Here is an 18,116-nt window from a genome sequence, read left to right as displayed (position 1 = left end):
CAAATAATGTCTATATCAACAGATGTCAGACAGTGATATCCTCATATTTAGTGATAGTATGTCGCCCATTATTTCCCTATAGATTGTTTACGAATGCCGAGTGTTTCTGGAAGATATAGCGAGAGATAAACATAGAACGTGACGTTAACCGAACTACTCTTCGTTTTCAGTTTTCTGAAAAAGATACTGGATATATCGGATGTTAACCTAAATGCTAACCGATGGCACTGGTTAGAGTTGGATGTGGAATTGACTCAGCCCAGTTGAATTTGAGACTGTGCCTAAGACTACCGCATTACTTTAGTATAATTCAGACACAAATAATGTCTATAATGACAGCCGCGCAACATGTTCAATATCAACGGATATTAGGCTGGGATATCCAGATATTTACTGTTAGTATGGAGGCCATTATATCCTTATAGATTGTTTACGAATGCCGAGTGTTTCTGGAAGATATAGCGAGACATAAACATAGAACGAGACATTAACCGAACAGCTATTCGATCCAATTTTCTCAAAAAAAAACTGGATGTAGCGGATGCCTCCGACGGCACTGGGTAGAGTTGGATGTGAAATTGACTTACCACAATTGAATTTGAGACTGTGCCTAAGACTATCGCATTACCTTAGTATAATTCAGGCAAAAATAATGTCTATAATGACAGCCGCGATTTCATCCTCATATATAATAATAGTATAGCTGCCATTCGATCTCTATAGATTGTTCTCGAATGCCGATTATTTAGCTCTACCATTTATAAGTGCAATCTGTCCATACAAAATATTATGATATCCTAATTCCTTGCAACAAATATCCTTATAATCTATTACTAAAGTTCCCTGCGGATACAAAGGACGTTAGTCTATTGGTAGATAATCTTTTTCCAAATCTACTTCCGAACATTGACAGTTTATAGCTGCCATATTGTTCCAGCTACATTCAAAAACACGTGCAAATAGTAAAGTAATTGTATTATCAAAATGGGTGTTCTGTTCGGTCAACGTTCCGCGAGCTTCTCCTTAGTATAATCCAGGCCCAAATAATGTCTATAATGACAAACGCTTAAAGTGTGCAGTATCAACAGATGTCAGGCAGGGATATCCTCATATTTACTGATAGAATGGCGGCCATATATAGATTGTTGAAGATATAGTCACGGAAGGCATGGAAATTACATCTCATTGCCAATAAGATATTGGAGAATGAATCTTATAATCTTTCCAGACTCCATTTACGGTACATACTACAATTCTTCGCTTGGACCAATAACATTCGTAAATTGACTTTAACAAAAGCTGTATCAAGAAGGTGAATGTGAAAAAAATGGAACAGCTTCTCTTCCTTTGCCTAGCTTTTGGCGATTTTAGGATTGTTATTCTTCAGTCAGATATACTTCTTCATTAGCTTTACAGATTGGTTACACATGATGGTTTCTGAGCCTTGAATTTGGTCGTATGGTGCAAACTAGCCTACGAAATCTTAAGAAGTCTCAAGTGTGCTTTGTTTTTGTCGACTGCCGAATCAACATAACTTTACCTAAGCCTCTCATTAATTGGCATATGCTCCTCAGTTTATGGTAAGTCTGTTTAAAAGAAGTCATCAAATCTCCAACTACTTACATTTAGCCCCATTTTCACGATGTCATGGTTAGTTCTTGACTTATAGTTATACTGCCTCTTAAAATAATTTTTGTATGAAAACTGTCAGTAAAACTTTAGGTTAAAAAAATAACTAGACATTTTGAAAATGGGGGTTACTGAGATATCACTAAATGAGACATATCTAAATTAGAGTTCTTCTCGTTCTCAATGAAAGTAAAAACATTCCGCCAAAATAATCCTTTATGTAGGAGGAAGACAAATGGATATAAATTGACACCTTCTAACTGGATATAAATTGACACCATCTAACTGACAACTTCTTGAGATTTGAAATAATGTGTCAAGCGATTACTTTATTATACTGATATTGTTTGATATCATTATGTCGTGTTCAAAACATTTCAATTATGAAGATTTTTTGGGATTCAGGTCCAAATTAAATTTTCGTTCTACAATATTATATGGAGTAATTTTGTTCTAGATCATATTTAACTGTTCATATTTAGAATCCCTCTACGATTGTGATTGGTATAAGTTCAAGAATACTAATACCATGATGAAGCCAATTGCTCAAGATCCTAAGATCGATTACACATTTCTAATGCAAGAGCTTCCTCTGGGATTCCAGTACCTGGGACAGATCTCTTGCATACGTCGAAATGAAAGGTGTTTTGTAGGAATGATATTTTCTGCAAATGTTTAAAGACCGTTGAATCACTAACATGGGAATCATTGAAGAATGTAGTTTGAAACTTAATTGATTCTCTCGGAATTGTTGCGAAATTATTGTTCAAATAATCCCATGTGGATTTCTGCTCTAACAACTTTCTGCAAGACAAAAAATGTTTAGGTAATTTTAAAGACATCCTAAAAACTGTTTATTTATATTCTCTTTGTATTATTTTCAATAGTTTGCTATTGGGCTGAACGAAATGCTTTTACTAATAGATTGTAATGTGTTATTAGAAAGAACCAATGTAAATATCATTTAGTTGAAAATTACACATATAATCTGATATTAAAAAAGATTATTGTTATTCTCAATAAGTTGAACTAATTCTATGAATAAGACATTAGTTTTCATTAAAGGAGATTGAAGAGTTGAGGAGTTGGAATCAGTCTGTTGCCTGCACCATAGAATTGTAACTAATACTTGATCTCCCGAAGTCGACTGGCCGACGTTTTGAAAGTGTTTACGATATAATTTAACCGATTGAAGTTGACTTCAGAATTTTATTCTGTTTTAGTTTGTAGAGAAATTTGTGACTACACAGAGAAACCAATGTTGAATCATTCGATTGGCAACAAATTCGGTTGCTACTACGATTCTGTTTTCTCTGTGTAGTTATTAAGTAGAATTTTGTAACCAAAATTATTAGAAATAATAAATAAATACAAAATATAATTCGTATGTTCTTCTTCTATAGTTTTTAAAATATTATAGGAATTCACGATCTCAATCATAAACCGATCCATATTATTCTGAAGATTTCCAAAATATCAATCGTAAACGGTTCGTTGTGTTAAGTATATAAATTGTAGTGTAGTTTGAGCTCTAAGTATTCGAAATCACAAAATCGCAATCGAATAAGTGCTCAACTGATATGCCTTTAGCTCCTATTTAGCTGAATAGTTTTCAAAAAAGATTCTCTGAAGAAAACTTAAGTAAAATTTTATAATCAATAAGTCCGTTACTTTTTGAATGAAAGACAGATTTTTGGATAAAAAATCATTTACTTTTCCTACATAGTCTCCTTTGAGCACTATACACTTTGTTCAAAGTTTCTCAATTTTTTTATCCATATAAAAAAATAAGATTTGCCGAGGTCATCAAAATAGGTTCATCGTTGTAGTCAAATCTAGTCCCGCCCAGTCATTTCTTCAAGTTTGGAAACAAGAAATAGTCACTCGGTGATAAATCAGGAGAATAGGACAGATTAGGGAGCAATTCGTAGTCAAATTTATGGATTATTGCCATGGGAACATGTGTGCACCCTTTTGTTTAGTTGATTGTGAGCAAACGCGGCCGCTATCTTGCGAAAAGCTTTCTCATACCCAAGGGATCATTCATTGGTTTCCACAATCTCTCGCACTTTCAATCTCCGATCGGCCAACACCATATCGTGAATTTGTTCAAATATTTCGGGTGTAGAGACCTTAACTGGGCGTCTAGAACGTTCTGCATATTCCGTGCTTGTAGAGCCACAACGAAATTCAGTAGACCATGTTTTTACCATTGAAATTGATGGTGAGTTATAGAGTTATTTTAGTATTTATCAAGCTTAGCCTGGTTATGAGTGAAGGTATTAGCACCCGAAATTCACTTTTTTTCAATTTCTCCTCAAGTCACGAGGTTCTCTGCTATCAATTGCTGTCAAACACAAACTAAATGAATCAGCTTGTTCAAATTTTGACAGGAGGAGTCAAATGACAGATGCCAGTTGACTGGAGCAGTGTTGCTCCTTCATTTAAGAGGCCGGAAATGAAGGCGCAACACTCGTAACATTTAGAAGCGTATAACTTTTAATAGGGCCCAGACATGGAATTTTATTTAAAATACATCAGATATTTTTAAAAAAAATATTGAACCACAGGTTGTGTTCGACGAACACAAATATCTCTTCATCTAAAAGAGATGTAAGCGTATTTCTTGTATATATTTTCAATATTTTCTTAATATTTGGATAAGAACTGAATTTTTGGTGATGTTTTTTTTTTTTTTTTTTTTAATTTTGTAGGCTCGAGGTAACCATCTTTGTGCTGCCGCCCACTAGCCTTCATACCAACTACGAGCCCATATAAATGCAAATAAAACTCAAATACACCTCGCCTCTGTCTATGTGAAGTTTTTTTAAGATATCTCCAATCTTTCAGGAGTTACCGAATTATTTCGAAAATAAAAAGTTTCTAAACCTCCGTGCAGTGGTCAACCAAAAGAAGATGTATTGTAATTTTGCTTAAATCTGATATTTCGATGCATAATCTGCAATTAGTTTCCCTTTTTATACCCTTCACCATCGTGAGAAGGGTATTTATAAGTTTGTCATTCCGTTTGTAATTTTCACAATATAATTTTCCGACCCTATAAAGTATATATATTCTGGATCCTTGTAGATAGTGGAGTCGATTAAGCCATGTCTGTTTGTCTATTGAAATCAACTTTTCGAAGCCCCCAAATAACTTACATACACGATTCATACATCAATATATCCGGTATTCTTCCGGCTCGATTTCTATTCGAGAAAATTGGTTTAAAAATGGCTGAGATATAAGGAAAAAACCAGGATAACCTCGATTTTTGACCTATATCTGGATTACTAAGTCAATATAGACAATATGGATATCTAATGATAGATATTTCAAAACCTTTGCAACGACGTATATAAGACCATAATAAGTTGGACCTACAATGGATCAAAATCGGAAAAAATATTTTTTAACCCGAATTTCTTTTTTCACCAGGAGTTTTTTTTCCCTAAATATAAAAAAAATTGAAAAAACAAAAAAAAAAAAATTTAAAAAAATTTTAAAAATAATTTAAAATTTAAAAAAAAAAATCTTTTTCCACCAGGAGTTTTTTTGTCGCTAAATATTAAAAAAAATGAAAAAACAAAAAATTTTTCAAATTTAAAAAAAAAATTTTAAATTTAAAAAATTAAAAAAAAGAATTTTTTACTTAAAAATATTTACAATTTTTATTTTGAAGTATAATTTGGTGAAGGGTATATAAGATTCGGCACAGCCGAATATAGCTCTCTTACTTGTTTTTATTTTCACATAGTTTTTCTTAGTAATACGTTCTCACCACTCATGTTTTTGACAACTGAGTTAGGTCTTTGACAGGAGAGTTTCCCAACTATGATCCTAACTCTGACACTATTTTTAATGAAAAAGTTAATATCAATTATTTTCGAAAACCTGACATTTTATTGAAATAGTTTTGGCATTTCGTTTTTAATTATTCAAAGATTTAGCAAAATGTTTATAATAGTGAACATACTATTTTTTAATTAAGTTTCAAACAAACAGCTCTTTTTTGTTTAACTCAAAAATTGTTTTAAAATCATATTGTCAAATTGTCATATTAGATTTTAATTGAATGTTTTCATCACCAAAATAAATGCTTTATTCCTTAAAAACTCTTTGGTTTTTAAGCAAAATTTATTTCCTGTTTCATTTCATTTAATAAGTTGTAGGTTGTTTTTATTCAAAAGAAATCCTTTTGTTTTGTACATTTTGGGCAAATTTCAGATTTTAATGTGTGTTTTGTTTATTTGTCAATGAGTTTTTGGTTTTTTTCAAAGGAATCGTAGGGAATTGTATAAAATGTCAAAATATTTATACAGCAGTTGTCATCAACACTACCCTCACTATTTTTTTTTTTTGCAAACATTATAACTCAAACCTGCCACAGACATATTGAATTATGTGAGAGATATGGTAGCATATCATACAAATTATTTGCTTACTTCCTTTTTGAGGTTTTCCTTTGTTTTGTGTTAGCATTTATTAAGGGTTTTTGCGTAAATCCTTGTTAATCCTGTTTTAGATATATGTAGTTCTTTTCTTGCTTTTAATTTTTGTTCTTTTTTTGTTAATTTCAGTAAATAATTTTCTTGTTAAGATTCCAGGGAAAATCTTGTTATATAAATACAATTAGTCAAGTGTATTTGTGGTGTAGCAAGGCGTTTCGGCTGGTCATTTGTTTTCTTATTACTTTACAAAAGGATTTAAGGGCTGCTGTTACTGTTTCTCATTTTTTTAGGTTTCTAATCTGAGGTGTGAATTTTTCACACGTTAATTTCAAGTAGTTTGACACATGTTTTAATTTTGGGAATTGTAATAAGAATTTTAAGTTGAATAGTTTAGGGAGTTTTTCTCAGCGACTTAAGAGCACTTAATTCGGAATAATTATCTTGAAGGGGAATTTATATAATAAAATTTTGCAGTACTGAATTCATTTGTTTTAAAACTTTATTTACATTTGACTTACTCAACTTTACTTTAACAATATTCTGAAAGCTTTATCTTTGCATTCCTTACACCGAGAATCTGCTTAAAACCCATCTTATCCAGAGCTTGGTTTGGAAGAAAAGTTATTGTTGGTTTCATTGAAGTTTAATATACTGGATGGAACCTTTACCGTGGCATTCCTTAATCGAGCAATTAACTGGATCCAATGATCGTTTAATGACACCTTAAAACTCAACTTCTCCAGCTCAACTGAGCTTGGTTCTGATGGAATGTGATTGTTGGCAGCTTCCACATAATTTGCATCCAGTGACAGGAGCTCCACTGGTCTGAGATTTTAGCTTGACATTCTTTGCACCGAGAGTCTGCTTAAAACTCAACTTCTCCAGCGTTATTGAGCTTGGTTCCAAAAAAAGTGATTGTTGGGTGGAACCTTTACCGTAGCATTCCTCACTCTGAAGGACAGCTTATAACCCACCTTCTCCAGCAAAATTGAGATTAGTTACTAACTGAATCCAATGATCGTTTGGTTTCACATTGTTAAACAGCTTAAAACTCAACATGTGATTGTTCAACATAATTTGCATCCACTGGGAGGAGTTCCACTGGTCTGAGATTTTAGCTTGGCATTCCTTTCACCGAGAGTCTGTTTAATACACAACTTCTCCAGCGTAATTGAGCTTGGTTCCAAAGAAAAGTTGTTGGTTTCATTGCGGGTAAATCCACTAAGTGAAACCCTCACTGTTGCATTCCTCACACCGAGGAACAACTTAAAACCCACCTTCTCCAGCACATTTGAGATTGGTTACTAACTGAATCCAATGATTGTTTGGTTTCACATTGATAAAGAGCTTAAAACCCAATTTATCCAGCGCAAATGAGCTTGGTTCTGATGGAATAAGATTGCCGACATCTTCAACTTAATTTGCATCCTTACTACCTGAATCCAATGATCGTTTGCTTTCGTTCGGTCTTCGTTGATGGTGAATCCAGTGTATGAACCTTTACATTGGCATTCCTTACACCAAGAATCTGTTTAAAACCAAACTTCTCCAGCCCAATTGAGCTTGGTTCCGAAGGAAAGTGATTGCTGGAAGCTTCAACTTCATCTAGATTATTAATAACTGAATATAACGATCGTTTGGTTTCACATCGATAAAGCAATTGTGCTTGGTTCTGAAGGAATATAATTGTTGGCAACTTCAACATCATTTGGATGAACCTTTCAGAAGTTTCACATTGGCATTCCTCACACCGAGAGACTTCTTAAAACCCAACTTCTCCTGCCCAATTGAGCTTGGTACCGATGGAAAGTGGTCGTTGGTTACGCGAATCCACTGGGAAAAACATTTACCATGGGATTTCTCACATTGAGGAACAGCTTAAAACCCACCTTCTCTACCACCAGCACTCTTGAGATTGGATCCGAAGGAAAGTGATTGCTGGCAGCTTCAAACTTCATCTGGATAATTACTCACTGAATATAATGATCGTTTGGTTTCACATCGATAAGCAGCTGAAAACTTGAACATGGTTCTGAAGTGATCGTAGCTGAATCCAATGATCATTTAATTTCGTTGAACCCAGCTTAAAACCCACCTTCTCCAGCACACTTGAGCTTGATACCGAAGGAAAGTGATAAATGACAGCTTCAACTTTATCTACATCTAACTGAATACAATTTTCGTTTGGTTTCGTTGAGGCTGAATCCCCTGAGTTGAGCCTTTATCTTGACATTCCTCACATCGATATGCTGCTCAAACCACAACTTCTTTAGTGAAATTAAGCTTGATTCTGAAGGATTATGTTTATTGGCAACATCTTACATTACACCGAAAAACAGTTTAAAACCCAAATTATCCAGCACAATTGAGCTTGGTTTCAAAGGAAATTGATTATTGGCAGCTTCAACTTCATTTGTATCCTGAATCCAGTGAAAAAAACATCTTTACCTTGGCATTTCTCATACCGAAGATCCATCTTATTTTGTTCCTTAGGCCTGGTGATAGTCACCATATGGAATCTTGCATTTCTGAAGCATCAGACGTTCCAAAATTTATTTAAGCAAACTCTTTCCCGCTTGGTTCCGAAGAAAAATTATTGTGGCCAGCTTCAACTTCATCTGCATCATTACTACCTAACCCTTGCAGTTCCTCATACCGAAGCTTAAAACCCAACTTCTCCAGTCAAATTCAGCTTGGTTAAGAAATGCCTTAATTCGGATGATAGGTCAGAATTGCTCATTTTGAAGAACAGCTTAAAAGTCGCTTTCACCAGCTCAGTTGCGCTTGGTTCAGAAGTTTCTTAGTCCGAATGACTGACCATTCTCAAGCATCAGACATTCCAACATTTTGATGCAATTTCACACATCGATAAGCAGCTCAAAACACAACTTCCCTAGTATAATTAAGCATGATTCTGAAGGAATGTGTTTGTTGACAGCTTCAACATCACACCGAGAAACAGTTTAAAACCCAAATTACGCAGCGGAATTGAGCTTGGTTCCGAAGGAAAGTGAAGTTGAAGGTGCAACTTCTATTGGAATTATCCCAGTCGGGAGAAGGGATCGCTTGGTTCCGTAGGAAGGTGATTATTAGCATCATTAGCATCTATGGGAAAGAGCAGAAGAAACACCAAGACGTAACCAAGATAATCAATCGTAAATAGAGTTGGATAGGCCATGTTCTCAGACGCACCAACGACAACGTAGCCAAGATGGCAATTGAATAGAACCCCAAGGCAGTAGAAGAAGAGGTAGACCCGCTAACACCTGCAGGAGACAAATCGAGTAGCCCTTTGTTCCATCTTGGAACCATAGGAATCAATATATGTATATAAATCAGTACTACCTGAATTAAATGTCCGGATCCCATTACCTTATTCCTAATACCGAAGAACTGTTTAAAAACAGCAAAATGCGAAGCATTTTGCTTGTCTGCAGATACACACCCAGGGTCTCTGATGGGAATCGAACCCGCAATCTTCAGATTAATAGTTCAGCACACTATCGGCTGGTCTATCTGGACAGCCAGTACCGAAGAACAGCTTCTAAAGTGCAATCCAGATTGGTTATGAAATTTCGGATGGCGGGCCAGAATTCCTTATTCTCAAACTTAAATCCACCATCCCCAGTGTATTTGAGCTAAGTTCAGAAGTTTCTTAGTCCGGATGACAGTCCAATAATTAAATTGAATCCTGAGATTCTGAACCATTCCAACATTTTGATGAAACTGTTAGCGATGTATTAGCCAAGATAATTTTTTAAGAAGACGAACAAGCACTCGATTACTCTGTAGCTCCTGTTAATCTCACAAGAGTCCAAACGAGAAGTCAGACTATTCAAATTGGCAAGATACAACCGAGCTCGGCTAAATTTAATTCGGATGTATCTAATTCCGCCTTCTTCGCTGGTTTGTTTGTTCTTACGCTTACCATTCGTTTGATCCTTCGATTTGACTGCCAATTGTTGGAAAGCAGAAATGAGAAGTCGAATTATCCCAATTGGCAATTACGTGATCTATAAGGAGCTCTGCCAATTTGAAGCACCCTATTTCGTATTTTTCGCTGTTCGATTGGTCTATAGATTTGACTGCCAATTGTTGGGAAGGAGGTTTATTATATTGTGAGTTAAGTACTTTGTCTTTTATCACCAAAGCCTGAGAGATCGTCTAAAGTCTTCTCATTGGAGATGAGAAGATCGTCCTCGGATGTGATGTACAGATGATTTATTGTTGTTTTGAATTTCGAGTAGGTACCTAAGGTAATCGATGATCTATGCAGCAACGTCGTACTTGGATTAGACAAATCATTATAACCTGTCTATGTTCTAGTAACGGAGGAGAGCTGTTAGCGACCAGTGCTCTTTAACCACTCACAAGTCAATCAGATTCTTGGCACTGCTACCCACCACGTTATTTTTACAATTGGGGGAAAGGGAAAAATTTGAGGCTTGAAAGGATTTAAATGGTAAACATGCCATTTTCTTATTATTACTATTCCAAAAAAACTACTAACCATAATTCCCATTTGTCTAATTCTTACCTCACTCTCTCACATTTATGCCTTATGATACACACCAGTAAACATGCAGCAGGTTTTTCACTTCTACTACTAAAACACCTATTTCCTCCCATTTCTTCATTATTGTATTGTAATAATGGCAGATAAGAAACAAACAAAAAAAAAACAAATTCGGTTGGTTGCTTAACTAGAGTTTTGTGGCAAAGATGATAGTGCTACTCCTACATATTTATACTGTATGTAAGATAAGTACGTATATATGCCTGCCTGCAACTATAAGTATGAGGAGTGTAAACAAACAAATGATTATTTGAAATTTTGCCTTTGAGGCAAATGATTACGAAAATAATGGTATAGAATACGAGCACACATAACAATTATGCTAAAATATACATAGACATACAAAAAATTATCATAGAAGCAGAGCAATTAAAGGGTGAATTCTTAAACAAATTGTCTAAAATTGAATAACAATTTGCATTATATCTAATACTGTAACCTCAAGAATGTTGGCAGTCATTTGTTATATCATTGAAAATGTCTTGAATCTTTGAATTGATTTGCTAATCTCCTTGGAATTTTGTGTGATTGTTAATCTAACCAAAACAATTGTTTTCCTCCTTTTCATTTGTCAATTTACTCCCAGAAGAAAAATTTATTTTCAAACTCTGTCTTGTCACTTATGAAATGCTTAAATCTGTGCTAGCAATAGCAGGAAATATATTTGTAACACAGCCATCTAGTTATTTACTCATATAGATACACATGCATAATCAACACTAAATTCTACTCCAACTACACTTTGGCTAAAAACCACACACAAATTTTACATTGTCATCAAAGCCATGTAAGTAGACAGTGAAGAGCAAAAATAAATTATTAGAAATTATGTTAGAAATTGATTATTTGGTTTGCCAGAGAGAAAGGTTTATTAAGTTCTTAAGCTCTTGTCTTATTCTATCTTCTAGTCTATCGGATCACCCGGTCAAAAACAATCAGAATCAATTCATCCTCTTCTTTGTGACTTTCATCTTCGTTTGCAAATCATACTCTTGTTATTACTCTAAATATTACTTAGCAATGTGGTGGCTGCAAGACCTTATCACGAATTCTGCAGAAGTTGTCAGAATGAGGAAGAGACCATTCTACAGTTCTTTTGTAATTGTTCGGCTCTGGGTGATCTACGTGCCGGGCTTTTAGATGAGCGATCTTTCAATAACATCTCCTGGTTGTATGTGAAGGAATTAAGATACGTAGATGCCTTTATTAGGGAAAGCAGGACATTCAAATTGCACCTCACAGTTACCCAGCAACTATCCCATGATGGTTAAGAATTCCTTGAATTCTTAACTTCTTCTCCTCCTACTCCTCCCATTTCTATCTATACGTTTCTCTTGCAAACTTCACTCTGACTCAATCTTTAGAATTTCCTTATCTTTTACTTCTATTTCTCTTTTCTTTATGTTTTCATTTTCTCTTCAGGTACCACAAAGGAAACGATCATGTACGAGACTAAGGTTTTGGAAGGCTGCCTGATTAGCTAACCTACTCTAAATAATGGATTCCAGGTTTAGCTTCATTCTTCTGTTTGCTTCTTTGTTGAATTAATCTCTGTCAACTTTCGGACCAACTTTGAGGGGCTACGCATTGGTCCCCATTAGAGCTAGGAAGCAGACCAAAATTAAATCAACTCAAAAACACCTCAGCTCCAACGAAGTGCAATTTCATAATAATATGTCTTATAATTCCCGAGATACCGAATTATTTCCAAAAAAAAAACGTTTCTAAACCATGTGTGACGGTACTTGTTGGTATTCGATTTATGTTTTTTAACGTTTTTATTGGATCAACTTAGATTTAAGAGTAACCATGCGACTTCCAATACTGTCAAGAATAATGAACTCCAATTCAATGATATTCACTGATGTGTCATTTGGAAACTCTTTAGAAATCGTTAAAAAATTATGTAGCAAATGGTATGTTATGTTGACATAAAGTCATTATTTTAATTAACATCCTTATAAGTACATGACCACCAATCATAACCAGGTGTATTCTAGATCAGGACCTTTTCTTAGTTACATTTATCGGTGCTTCATTGAAATTTATGTTTCCAGGGGTCTGGAGAAATAACTATTCATTTATACACACAGAATGGTCTCAAGACCGCTCCTCCTTCTGCTGAATTACCAGCGGGGCCTAAACGGCAACGTTCAGAGGAGGATACAGCGACCAAGAGCCAGCAACCGGGACCTAAACGTCCCAAAGCGGCACAAAGGTCGTTAGCTAAATCCTTTAGCGAGATTGTCAAAGACAGTCTTGTTAGGGCGGTTATCGACCGGAGTGCGAATGACGGATCCATATCTCAATTGAATTGGGATATGGTGAAGCAAAAACTGGTAGGGGTGTTTTGGAAAGTTCTCAAAGAGAACCCAGGCACTCCTCCACAATGCGATGACGCTGGTTGGTACCAGGGTCACGTAAAACTTATGTCTTGTGTAGATGAACGCTCAGCGTTGCTACTAAAGACTGCCGTCGCATCACTGGGTGAGGTTTGGCCGGGGTCTAGGCTTGAGGTGGTATCTGTGAGTGAGATACCCCGAAAGCCTAGATCCATAGCTAAAATACCAGCTGAGCCATCTAGCCCGGAGGAGATCTTGGAGATCCTTCAGTGCTGTAACCCACAGCTTCCAACTCAAGACTGGAAAGTTGTTAAGGTTACGGACGCTGAGGGCTCTTCAAGGAAAGCGATCGTTGTCCTGAATAAGGACTCTTTGGGGCCGCTAAGGAAGGCACAAGGGAAGGTCTACTATGGATTTGGTACGATCATCCTGCGTGTCTACCGTAGCGACAACAAAGGCGATACATCCTCAGGTGATGTAAAGCCCTTGCTCTCGGAAGAGGGCATGGATTGCAATGACGCCACTGATCCAGCCGACACTGAAGATACCAACTCAGTCTCTGAACTAGTTGGTACATTCTTTGAACGGATGGATGAGGTGGTGGACGAGGACGCCCTCCTGAATTCTGACCAGGAGGACGCCGACGTCACTATTGTAAAAATGGAGCATGGTGAGGGTGACCCAGATAAACCTTCACCACTCTAAAGCAGCATCAGCTGCACTGCTCCTCCGAATTGCTCAGAACGGGGAGGAGCTAGCCATGGTCCAGGAACCTTGGGTCCATCAGGACCGTATCTGTGGACTATGTTTGAAGGGCTATAAGCTCTACTTCGCTAAAGGCGCAGGTAAAATTAGATCCTGTATATTGGCTAAAAGCTCTTTGAAAATCTTCATTCTGTCTGATTACAGTAATGAAGATACAGTAGCAGTCTCATGGGAAACTAATGAAGGCTGTTTGTTATGGCTGATATCCAGCTACATGGCGCATGACCACGGGGAGCATCCACCAAACGATGATATCCGTAGTGCTGTGAAAAAGGCGAATGAGTCCAGGATACCATTGGTTATCTGTGCTGACGCTAACTCGCACCACATTGTATGGGGTAGCAGCGACACCAACACAAGAGGTGAGAGTCTTTTCAGTTTCATACTTAATAGTAGTTTGGAAGTAGTTAATAGAGGTTCAGAACCTACCTTCATTGTTTCAAACAGAAGTGAGGTACTAGACTTAACACTTGTGAGTGCTGAGCACCACAGTATGATTAGCAATTGGGCTGTCTCCGACGACTGCTCTTTTTCTGATCATCTATATATTGATTTCAATATCAGTGTAACTTATAGGAATGATAATACCATTCTAAATAGGAGGAAGACCAATTGGGAGTTGCAGAGTGATGTACTCTCCCGGTCTCTACCAAACCCGCCCACTATTGAAAATAGGGACGATATTGAGGTAGCAGTTGAGGCACTTACAGAAGCGTTCCAATCAGCTACTAATTTGGCCTGTAAGCCGAATATCTGCAGGGGTAGGAATAAGCCACCCTGGTGGAACCCTGAGATTGCACACGCAAGAAGGGCGTGTCGTAAATTGTTCAACGAGGCAAAGAGGCTGGGTAACTGGCCGGAATATAAGTCCTAAGTGAACCACTTTAAGAACCTTACGAGGAATGCGAAAAGGAAAGCCTGGAGGGACTTCTGTAGCGGCGTGGAAGGATCCTCTGAGACTAACCGATTACGTAAAATTCTATCAACTTCACCGGTTGTACCGAGCTATATCCAGAAACCCTGTGGTAGATGGACTCTGAATAGTAAGGAAACACTTGAGGTCCTATTAGATACTCATTTTCCAGGTTGCCTTCCAGTCGATGATGAGACTATGAATGGGGCTGCCGATTCTGTTGCTCCGGGTGATAACTCTGTTCCGATAAACAGGGATAGAATCCAATGGGCAATCAAAAGCTTCGACCCGTTTAAATCTCCTGGGCCGGATGGCATTATTCCTGCTGATCTTCAAAAGAACGAAGAAATAGTTGTACCATGGCTCATTAGCATATACACAGCGTGTATTAGATGGACCTATATCCCCACATGGTGGACGAGATGCAGAGTAGTCTTCATTCCTAAAGGTGGTAAGGCGACTCACACTAAACCAAAGGATTATAGGCCAATTAGCCTTGCATCCTTCCTGCTGAAAACCCTAGAAAGGGTGATTGACGTATATCTGAGAATGACCATTCCGTCGGAACTCATCTCTAAATCCCAACATGCCTACACCAAAGGCAGATCTGTGGAAACAGCTCTACATTCGCTAGTTGGCTCCATTGAGGAGTCGCTAATACATAAGGAGTATTCACTTGTTGCCTTTCTCGATATTGAAGGAGCTTTTAATAATGTCAGGCCCGATGCCATCCTATCTGCGATGGATGAACTGGGAATTGATCTATGTGTTCGCCGACTAGTCGAAAAGATACTCGGTTATAGAGTCATTTGTGCTACTTTAGGTGGTGTAAGTGTTTTAAAAGTGGCCAATCGTGGAACCCCGCAGGGGGGTGTTTTATCACCACTTCTGTGGAATTTGGCTATGAATTCCCTGTTGATCAGGATGGACAACAGAAGGATCAAGACAGTCGCATATGCTGACGATGTTGCAGTTTTTATATCTGGTAAATTTCTGGATACAATATCCAGTTGTATGGAATCAGCATTAAGTACACTGAGTGAGTGGAGTATTTCATGTGGACTTAGTGTGAACCCACAAAAAACGGAACTGGTTCTCTTCACTAGGAGGTATAAGATCGATGACTTCAGACCACCTAGACTGAATGGAATCAGTCTTGAGATTAGAGATAATGCGAAGTATCTTGGCATCATTCTAGATAAAAGATTGTCCTGGAATTTGAATATTCAAAACAGGATTAACAAGGCTTATGTAGCCATCTACTCCTGTAAGAAGGCAATTGGTACAAACTGGGGTATTATGCCGAAGGGTATCAGTTGGATCTTCAAAGCAGTTGTTAAACCCATCTTGTTCTATGGAGTGTTGGTGTGGTGGCACGCCTTGGATAATGCTACTCACCGTAAGGCTGTGGAACGAGTTCTCAGGACTATTGCGATACTGATTACAGGCGCTATAAGGACTACCCCCTCTAAGGCACTTTTTACTATCCTGAACTGGTTACCAGTTGATTTGATGGTGATACAAATGGCTCTCAACTCTGCTGTGAGACTAAATGCTGGATGTTCGTGGTATGGTAAAGATCATGGGCACTCTAAGATACTGAACTACTATGGGTACTTACATAGTAATGTCGATTACTGCATCGCAAAACCATTTTTCGATATGCATTTCCATATTAAGATCCCGAATAGGGATTCATGGCAGCGCGGACTCTTACCCCCTGATGATGTCATAAGGGTATTCACTGATGGCTCAAAGATGGGCAATAGGGTCGGTGGTGGTTTCTTTATTGAGAACTATGGGATTAAATCCTATTTCAGGCTACCTAACTTCTGTACGGCTCTTCAGGCGGAAATTACGGCCATTAAACGTGCATCCAACTGGCTGAGGTTTTATCAAATATCTGGTGATATATGTATATTTACCGATAGCAAGGCTGCCGTTAAAGGAATAGCGGGTGTCTTTACGACATCTAGGTTAACCGAGGAATGCCGGGTATCCCTTAATGAGATAGCGAGACATTCTAGGATAACGCTTATATGGGTCCCTGGCCACGATGGTAATCAGGGTAATTGTATAGCTGACGAACTGGCCAAAATGGGGGCGATGATGGATGATGATGAGATCGACCCCTTTTCTGGTATTTCCCTTGCTATATGCAAGATGGCTGTTCAGCGGACACTATATGAATCTGCACAAAGCAGGTGGACCAATGAGTCTTCCTGTGTTACAACGAGGTCTACTTGGCCCGTATATGATGCCAGCAGGACGAATCTACTTATGGAATTTCGTCGTGAGCAAATAAGGCTAATTGTCTCCTTCATTACAGGACACTGTATAATTGGGACACATGCTAGGAGATTGGGCCTACGGTATAATGACTACTGTAGGAGCTGCCATAATGAAGAAGAGGATGAGATGGTGTCACACCTTTTCTGTCAATGCCCGGCTCTGATAAATCTGAGGGAACGTATCTTCGGAACACCATTCCTATCATGCTTAGATGAGCTATCAAGGATAAGTCTTAGACGAATCTACTCTTTCATCAGAGAATCTGGTTGGTTTAGCCTGGAAACAACGGACGTATAATTAATACCAAGATGTTTACCCCTTGGGTATCACAATGGGATCAGTTTTGAATGGACCCAAGTGAGCTGCTTGAAGAGTGGCTACCCATGGAACCTAACCTAACCTAACCTACACACAGAAAACAGATTGGTCGTAAATCGGTGTTCAGAATAAAAATGTAATAGAGTAAAACGAAATTTTATTGTAATTATTAAAAAACTATGCTCTTAATCGATTTTCTATGTTCATAATTGAAAATCCATAACTGTATAAGAATTAAGGTTCTAACAACTGTAAAATACGATTATTTGTCTGGTTTGTGTCTTTACTAATGTCTATTCAGTTAATTCGGAAACGACAATCGAATTGAATCTAGTATTTTGTGTTTCAGTTCCAAATATTAATGCTTGTAATCGAAAAACTACAAAATATAAATTGATAAATTGTTTTGACATTTGTTCAAAATAAATATTAAAATAAATTGAAACATAATAGTATTTATGAAAAATAAAATGATAAATAACTAAAAGAAAGAATTGCATTTAATTTAGGAATGTAAGCTGGTTAAAACAAACGGGTAAGCTGATTTTGATTTTGCGTCCAAAATATGTTGTGTTCATAAATATACACAGCTATTTTCTAAAACAAATTATTCTTATATTTTAACTAAAGTCATTATAATATTGTTTTAGGATTAGAGGTATCAATTACACTGGAATTCTGCAAGAACACAAGTCTTAATCATTTGGAACATGGTCCTTACCCTGTATGAGAAATAACTTATCAATTGCGCAACAATATTTGTCTTAATCTATTGTTCTGTTCATCATTTCTGTGTGGAAACCTGCAATGTTGCCTTAATGTTATTAGTT

The sequence above is a fragment of the Calliphora vicina genome, chromosome 4 (genome assembly GCF_958450345.1).
Source record: "Calliphora vicina chromosome 4, idCalVici1.1, whole genome shotgun sequence".
Classification (NCBI taxonomy): domain Eukaryota; kingdom Metazoa; phylum Arthropoda; class Insecta; order Diptera; family Calliphoridae; genus Calliphora; species Calliphora vicina.
This window is presented reverse-complemented; position numbering follows the sequence as displayed.